The following is a 9,915-nucleotide window of genomic DNA, read 5'->3' as shown; positions in this document are numbered from 1 at the left end:
AAGGACAAGGCAGAGTTCTTCTCAAATCTTCAGACAATTCATCGCTCAAGGAATTGGTAGGATCACGAGGATATTGCTACACACGAATGCTTGGAGCAGATTGATGATATTGGAAGATTCAAGAAGCGTCAATTGAGTAAAGATTACACATAAGAGTTTGGCATTAAGATGTATACAACTCAAGATCCATACATGAGATTTATTTTTTTCAACATTATTTTGGATTATTGATTGTACGAACTCTTGCAATATTTTTCAAAATAAAAAGGAACAATGCAGGTTCCAATAGGGAACCATTGAAAAATGCATGTAGGAAAAGCAAGGAAGCATGTCGAGGCACTATAAATCCCGATGCACCCTCTCTCCCTTACTCTTGCATTTAGTTTTCGTAGGATTTTGCATGCTTAGGTATTTTAATTCTAGTATAGCATATCATTTATTCATTGATCGTAATTTATTACGTAAGGTTAGGTTTTGTTAGAATTGGTGCCTAATCGAGCTTCATTGGTGATTAATTTCTAAGAAACAAACTCTTGCAACAAAATTCTTGCATCTTCAACCTCAAGTTTAATTTCAGATCTTGGTCATGAGGGATTTGTAATTGATTGAGGGAGACGATGTCTTGAAACTAATCATTCTTGAAGATTTGGTTGAGATTTTTAGGTAGCTTGCAAGATTCGGGTTGTTGTCATTGGTGCTGACAAATCCCAGTGAAAAGGAGGAGGTTCTTCTTTCCATATTTCCTTGGTAGTGAATGTGTAGAAAGCTATGAAAAAGGCAGAGTTCTTCTCAAATCTTTAGACAATTCATCACTCAAGGAATTGGTAGGATCTAGGGGAGATTACTACACACGAATGCTTGGAGCAGATTGGTGATATTGTAAGATTCAAGAAGCGTCAATCGAGTAAAGATTACACAGAAGAGTTTGGTATTAAGTTGTATACAACTCAAGATCCATATATGAGATTTATTTTTCTCAGCATTATTTTGGATTATTTATTGTAAGAACTCTTGCAATATTTGTCAAAATAAAAAGGAACAATGCAGGTTCCAATGGAAAACCATTGAAGAATGCATGTAGGAAAAGCAAGGAAGAACGCCGAGGCACTATAAATCCTGATGCACTCTCTCTCCCTTACTCTTGCATTTAGTTTTCATAGGATTTTGCATGCTTAGGTATTTGAATTCTAGTGTAGCTTATCATTTATTCATTGATCGCAATTTATTACGTAAGGTTAGGTTTTGTTAGAATTGGTGCCTAATCGACCTTCATTGGTGATTAATTTCTAAGAAACAATCTAGGTTAGAATTCATTGATATTGAATCATTGTATAAATACACATTGTGGAATATACAATCGAATCAATTGAATACTTTTGTGTATCATCATAAAACCATCAATTGGTATTTCTAAATTGAATAAGCGTTAACGTGATCAAGTTCTAATAAAAGTATAATCTTCATATTCTTGTTTCAAACCTTCTGCACACACTTTTCATAAACCTCTGATATTCTATTTTTGGAAAATCGGTTGAATTTTTAATAAGGGTCTATTCACCCCCCCTCTAGACTGCTTGTCTACTTCCATACTCTCACCCAACAATTTTCATCAAGAGCTAACCCTTTGATTATGTCTAATCGACATCCAAAAGTTGTGAATATCGAGGACGATGACGATCCTAAGTATTTGTATAGTAGAGCATCTTCTTTCAAATGAAAAAATTATATTTATTGGAAAATGGACATGTGCGTACACTTACTATTAGTTGAAAAAAACCTATGGTGTTTCATCACCGAGGGAACATTTATCTCTATGGGTGATGATTATGTTATTAAACATCCTAATGATTAGATGGATGAAGTGACCAAAGAGTCTTCATATGAATTGGAAGCAAGGAACATACTTATCTTCACTTTCAGAGTGAAAGTATTCTACTCAATTTCACATCATATGAGTGTTAAAGGTATGTGATACACTCTGCAAACTCTCTACGAGGGAACAAATGATGTCAATGATTCTAAAATCAACATGTTTATAGAGGAGCTTGAACTATTTTATATGGAACCCAGAGAATCCGTGGATTCCATGTAAACTAGATTCCTCCACTTAATCAACAAACTAAACAACTTGGGTAAAGCTTTTCTAACAAATATTGTACTAACAAAATATTGAGATCAAAATGCAAGGAGTGGAAACCAAAGGTTATCACTATAAAAGAATCTAATGATCTTAGTACTTTAGATATTACAATATTGTATGGAAAGTTAGTCGAGCATTAAAATAAACTGAAATGACTCTCTGATAGCGAAGTAAAGTCAAAAAATAAAGAGAAAGATAAAGAAGAGAAATATAATATTTCTTTGAAATCTCCATCATCTAAAGGGAAGAAGTCAAAGTAAGAAAGTGATAACTCTAACGAATAAGCTTCTAAACAAGAGGTGATGGGTTTATTCGTCAGGTGCTACAATAGATACTTAAAGAGAAACAAGCTTAAGAGTAATGACAAAGGACTAGTAACTTTCAGAAATACTCCTTCGTCTAAGAAAGAACACAAGAAAAAGTATGATGTTATCACATGTTACAAGTGTGGAAAGCCAGAACATTTTAGAACCACTTGTCCAAGTCTCACCAAAAATCATAGAAAGAAAGATAAGGAAATCTACAAGACGAAAGGAAAAAGCTTAAAAGGTCGTAGAGCCTATATCATGTTGGAATAAAGGGATAAGAGCTCGTACTCTGATTCTTTCTCAAGTTCAATTGATGAGTGTGTCAAATTATGTTTGATGGCACGTAAGAAAGGTGAAACTTAAAAGGTATATACTTATGATATCGATAATGAATATTCATATAGTTAACTATCGAAAGCGTTCAATGATATGTATGTGGATTCTATAAAATCTTTTAAGAAAATTTATATCCAAAAATAAATGATTTTAAAACTTGAAGAGGAGATAAATCATCCTAATCATGCTTTAGAATCTCTTAAGGAAGCGCATACATCTCTAGTTGATGAGCGATATAACATTTCTGATACTTTAGTTAAAAGTATAGAAAAAGTAGAATGTGTTATGTGTCCAACTTTAAAACTTGAAATTGAAATTATCAAAGGACAACTAACTTGTGTTACTTCACTATCTTGTACTTGTTCTAGTTTTTCAAGTGATAGAGGGGCGATTTTCAAGAAAAATCATCATGCCACTAGAAGAAATAGGAAAAAGCATTTCATCTAATTATTGTGGAGATAAGGATCATGTTAGCCATCTTTGTTATATTAGGAACATTCAAGTTACTAATGGAAAAATGACATGTTCTCCAACTAAAATTGGGTACCTAGTTCTATTTATTGTTGTTTTGTGTAATAATATCTAGGAATATGTATGGATTCTATAGAAAAGTGAAGGAAGATGTATCCAATCATATTTTTTATCATATTATATTCTTTTTGCTGTATTAGTGTTGTTATTTGCTAACATTACTTGTGCAGAAAGTTTAGTCCCAGATCATCGTAATTTGTATGATCATTTCATTCTCCTTTATCTTTGTGTAGTTTCACTTTATTTATCTTATTTTATTCTAATGATTTTCATTACATCATGATCATTCAACCATTTTTCATATGCATCAAATATTATTTCTCCTTTGCATCAAGACTACTTTTCATCTGCATTAAAGAAATGTTTTAGTTGCATTAAAATCTTTTTCATTAAATTTATCTTGCATTAAACATTTTTCCCATTAAGTTTTTTTTGCATTAGAAGTATCTATTCATGTTGAATTTGATTAGTCATCACCCCAAAGACAGGGAAGGGTATTTGTTCTGATGTTTCAGGTGTGATAACAAAGAAGTTGATCAACGACGAAAGTTCCAAAGAGGATCTTCCTCCTTCACCAAAAGATGAGGATATTAAGGAAGATAAAGAGGAAAGCTTAAAAGAGGATGAAAAACAAGATACTTCAAACAAGCTACCTCATGATTTGACAATCGAAAACATTATTTGTTAGATCAAATATTAAGGAGACATCAAAAGAGGTGTAAGTATTAGGTCACAAGTTAATAATTTATGTAAGTATTATGCTTTCATTTCTCATATTAAACCTAAATTGATATTCGGTTCTTTACTTGATGAGAGATGGTTACTTGCTATGCAATAAGAACTTATCCAATTTAAATATAAGGATGTTTGGTACTGAAATTTTGTTCTTGAGGGGATAGATATCAGACACAATGTTGGGACAACTCGTCCAACATGATATATCAGTATGACAATAGTGTATAATATATTTACTTATACAAGATAGTGAAGCAGAAAAGGAATAAAGAGAACACAAGAAATTGGTAACCCAGTTCAGTGAAACCATAACAAAGTTTGGGGGAACTCTACCTGTCGTACCTCGAAAAATACGATCCTTTGTGAAGCGCATTGCACGCTCGTAGAAAAATGTTCGAATAGAGTCACTACCGAACTTTATTTATCCCAATGAAGGAATAGGAAAATATCTATAAAACCTTTGAAAAGAATATGGTCTTCGCAATCATATTTGGGTTCGGGATTCGATTACACAAGGGGAAAGTATTAGCACCCCTCACGTCCATTGTACTCAACGGGAACCTTTTAGTTAAAAATGTGATTTGAAAGTTAGCTTATGTCATTGATTTTCTTCGAACTATTAAAAGATAAAATAGAAAATAAAAGGGGTCGCAATTTTTTTTAATAATGTGCCTGAAGAGATTGCGGGTCTCGCTCCTACGTATCTCCGAGTGTGATGGAAAACTCAAGGCATACGTAGTTATGGATAGAAAAAATATATTTTTATTGGTCGATTTTAGAGAAAGCTATTTTGTGTCAATCGACAGAAAACATTTGTAGCGGTAAATTCATGATCATCAAGTTATGGGTAAGCTAGACATCAAATAACAAGAGTTGCCACCACGCTTTTGTTGTTTCCAAGGGAAAGGGGAAAAAGTACGAACAAAACCCAAAAAGTAAGAAGTTTTCAAATCAAAACTAATAAAATGTCAGAGATTACAGGTAAGGGGGTTGGTTACACAGAGGGAAGGTGTTAGCACCCAAAGTGTCATAGGTACTCCTAGGGAGCCCTTTTTTGTATGCATATGTATTTTGGACAAAGTGATGTTTACAAATAAATAGAATGGGGGGATGAGAAAAGAATTTATTAATTAAATTTTTGTGTTTGACAAGACGTTCGGACTTGTGCTTACCTACCAACATAAAAATGAGGGATCAAAACCTCGTAGTTCGTGATACAAATTTCAAAGTGGATGCAGTGCTTTTAATCAAAAATTAAGTTTGAAAGGCACAAGGGCCTAGAAAATGGTTTGAATGAGTTAGTTATTTTTGGCTTTTTTTTGAAAATTTTAAGTCAAGTATAGTTAAGTTTATTTACAAGTTTGATTAAGAAAAGAAGTTTGAAAATGCAATGGCATAAGGCCAAAGTTTCTAATTTTTGTAAAGTGGTCAAAGTTTAGAACAAAACTAGTTCAAACAAAGATTTTTTTTTAAAAGGAGGGAGAGATTTTGAAATTAAAGAGATGGGGAGGAGATGAAGAGACTAATCCTATGCACAAAATTAACAGTTAAGAGTTGAAAAGATCTGACCAATGGGTAGCAATCCACTAGACAAGAATGTCTTATAGAAACCCAAATTCCCTTGGACATTTTGAATCAAGCAACATACAATGCACAATTATATCAATCTTGAAGAGCAAGGCATCAAATAAAGATAGCCACATCCAAGCTTAGTCACTCCATGATCTTCTTCAAAATAGCCCATGTAGAAGATGAATTTCTCAAGTCACAGGTTCAAAATAACAGCTTCACAATGATCATGTTGCAGGCGAACTCAAAGGGATCTTCAAAGATGTATTAGATGAAGTTTCAAATTGCAAGCACTTGGTTACACAAATGTTGGCATTGGCCAAGTCCTTTAGCATAGGAATGTTGCCTAACTTCTAAGTCCAATTTGTCCAAGATCAAGTCAACAATCCACACAAAAGTTTTTTAGGGTTTTTGTTTTTATTATGTACATTAATGGTCCAAGACCATACAAACAAACAAAATATACACAAACAAGATATATCACACAATATGGTCCAAATGGACAAAAGTGAAAATTGCATTAACATAAAAAATTAGCATGGTCTGAATAATGGCAAATGAATAGAACTTAATAATTAAAGTGTATTAAAATAAAGGACTTGAAATTAAATGTTAGTTGTTAATGAGTTAGAAGTTAGTATTGTCTTGCTTTTGCTTTTCATTTTAAGTCATTCTTTGGAGAACACTCAACCCACTTATCACAAGCATGGATCCTTGAGCCAAGACATCTCCCAAAGGAAGGAAAAAAACGCCAAGTTTCCACACAATACCATGAAAGAGGGGAGACTTACAATCTCACTAACTAGAATGTTATTCCTTTTGTGTCAAAAATTTAGCGCTATGTTAAGCAATCGTAATTGGACTTATGTAGAAGTCACAACTATTTGAGGTTGGGCAATAGAATTTTGGTGTTAATGTATGTTAGAGACATAGTGTAATGGACTATGCTCATGAAACATACCACACACAAAAAGAATATGCAAATGAGGTGGCCTAATCTCATCCATACTTATGTTGATTTTGCAATCAACTAGCCTTAGGACTTGGAGATATGATAGGCCAAATGAGATGAATGCATAAAGAATGGGAAATAGATGAAGAGGGAGGGGAATGGAACAAAACTCAAATTGGTCAAAGGAGGACTTTTACCAAATTAATATCATTCATTCATTTTGGGATATGGAAAGTACATTCCATCAATCCCCTAAATCCAATGATATTAACTTAACAAAGTCAAATCAACCTTGACCAAGACCCAACAACACAAGTCAAACTTACACAAACCATCACAAGAGGTCAACACAATTATTTGACATTTATTCAAATTAAAAATACTAAAATAAGGCATTTAAATTAAATATGGTATGCCAAATTCCTAAAACCTCATCAAAACACCAAAGAAATGGCAATGAGATTTATCATAGGTCAAACAAGGTCAAAGGACCTTGGAGAAAAAATTTCAAAATTTTTAAAGACTTAAAAATATTTTTAAACAATTAAAAATAATCACAAAATCAATTAAATCATGAAAAGTGTTAATAATGATCCAAAATATAATTTTAATTCAGGATATGAAAGAGGAATTTATTTTTAAAAACTTGGTGAAACTCTCATATTTTTTGGATCAATATTAAAATTAATATGAATTAATGAAAATAAAACAAATTAAATGAAATTCAAATAATCAGAAAAAACGTGAGCCACTTGATCTCCCTCATTAATTGAGGTGGCAGATCAAGTGGCTGAGCGCATGCAATCCACCATACACTTAAGTCAACTGATCACACGTGTGGTAATCAACATGTACGCTCAGGATTAAAACATTTTGAATGGATCCTATGGCTGGGATATGTGCCAACACACCGCCGGAGCCAGAGCTCCGGTCTTCTTCTCCGGTGGATCTCACCGGACTGGTCCACCCTCAACCATCACCAAAATGAAAAAGGAGGAAATGATCTGAAAGAATAAATGGCGTAGAGCACGAATCTGACCTCAACTTCAACTAACTCCAAATATATAAAAATATATGAGGAGTTGAATTTTGAGGTGTGTCAACTGAGTTACTTCGATTTAACCTCTAAGCAACTCAATCTTCTTGCCTACATTGGTAAGACTTCAGACAACCAAAGATCCAAGAGAATTGAGTAGAATTAAGTGAGAATCAAAGAGATAAAGTTTTCTGAAATTTACCTTCAATGTTGTGCAAAACTTGATGTTGCTTGCTTCAACCTTGATCTGATCACACTTCAGAAGCTTGCAGGAGAGGTTTAGCAATGGTACAAAGCTTTGGATCCTTGAATTCTTAAATCTCCAAATAGTGAGATTCAAACTCAATTTTCAAGTTGATAATTCTCAGGTTTTCCTTTGAAATGTGAGGGTTTCAATTGGGGGGAAAAGCTGGCGCGCAAGGTGTGTTTGAATTGAGCTCAGAGGCCTTGTATTTATAGCATTTGGGATTTATAATTGCACACTTGAAAAATTGCTAAATTTGGTCACTTCATGCACAAGCTTGCATGGGCGTGTACAGGCCCATGAAGCAATTCAATTTGATCCATATCCAACTATTCTGAAGTTCAAATGAGGCTTGAGTGGCAAGGCAATGATATGTTGAGTTTTGGACATTTGATTTTCTCCAATGATGCAGCTCTATTAAAGCCATGCGCAGACCTAGCAAACTTCATCCAAAATGCATGAACTTGGGTTCTTTGGAAATATTAGATCAATGGGAACAAGTTTGATGTTTAACACTTTTCCATTTAGATTTTTGATCATGGTGAATTTTGAGGTGGAAGTTTGGAAATTTCAACATGTTGTAATTTTTTCTAAGTGTCAAGCCATATATCTCAATATTCCACCTTGCTTAACTTTTTATGTGAGCTTCAAATGAGAAAAGTGTCCTAATCAAAGTTGTATCTATTTCAAATACCTTCAAAATGGTCACCAATTTCGTGTCATTTGGATTAAGAACGATAGAGTTATGCATTTTTTAAGTTTGGAAAAATCACTTGTTCAATGGTATAGGTCAAAAATGACCTATAATGTATCCTCATATCACATGCTCATAAAAGTTGAATCAGCTCTCACTCTAAACATAAAAGTTGAAGTAGACATCTTGAACTTGATTGTGCAACTTGGAAATATTTCATCTTATAAAAATTGAGCAAGTTATGGCCTTGGGAAGTTGACTTTCAAATTAGGGTTTAAACAAAATGACCTATAATGTTTCAACATAGAAAATGATTTTCCAAGCAAACCTAGCTCTAGGTATTGTCGCAACCTGAAAAAGGAGATGTGAAAAAACAACCGGCGAGAAAAGAAATGACAGAAGAGTCGCCACCGTGCGTTATTCATCCCAAAGGAGGGAAAGGAAACGCTCGAAGTAAACCTAGAAAAAGGAAAGGAAAAGACAAGGTCTCGCAACCAAATCTTGGGTTCGGGAGTCGATTATGCGAAGGGAAGGTATTAGCACCCCTACGCATCCGTAGTACTCTACGGGATCCACTCTTGTTGTTCTTGTCTAAAGGGTGTGGGTTTATCTAATGTACTATTTACTAAAAGAGGGGTCAAAAGAAAATGACTCGCACGGATGTCGCATCCACTACATACGTATCTCATCAGAATATGAGAATCAGAGTCTTCGTAGCTCGGCTACCTATGGGTTAAAGAGGAGTGTGCTCGCTAAGACATCGCGTCTTATGCCTACGTATCTCATCTGGAATGAGAATCAGAGCAAGCCGTAGTTCGACTACCTACGGGTTAAGGGTTGTGTTTTTTAGATGAACGACGTTACTATGCAATCTACCGGATGCTCGACCTTTGGAGACTTACTCGCCTGTAGTAGAAGGAGTTAACGTGTTCTTAGGAGAAGAAAAATCAATGAGTTTGTTTGTGTTTTAGGAATGCTCATGCAAAAAAGGAAGTCCTAGACGAAGGAACAGTGCTACCTTAATTGACATGCAAACTAGAGACTATACGAAGCCTATCAATCCTATGGGGAGACGATCACACCATACAAAACAAACATGCATAAAGTAAAATGCCACCAAGGGGGCTCAAACATACATGGGTAGGGCTTTAGTCAAGAGGGGTCATATCAACCTCGACAAACAAGCCATGGAATAGGTAATCAAATGGGCTCTGAACCACTGACACTGAACGTCAGGGTGAGCAGATCAGAAGGGCAAATGAGGATAAGACCTCATAGCTCTTAACCCTGGACAGGGTGAGCTCATGACAAAAAGTGGGGATTCAGAAAGGTGGAACCCTCTCCACTGACTGACCGGACAAAAGATCTTG

This window comes from Lathyrus oleraceus, chromosome 6 (genome assembly GCF_024323335.1).
Source record: "Lathyrus oleraceus cultivar Zhongwan6 chromosome 6, CAAS_Psat_ZW6_1.0, whole genome shotgun sequence".
NCBI lineage: Eukaryota > Viridiplantae > Streptophyta > Magnoliopsida > Fabales > Fabaceae > Lathyrus > Lathyrus oleraceus.
Note: the sequence above shows the minus strand (reverse complement) of the source record.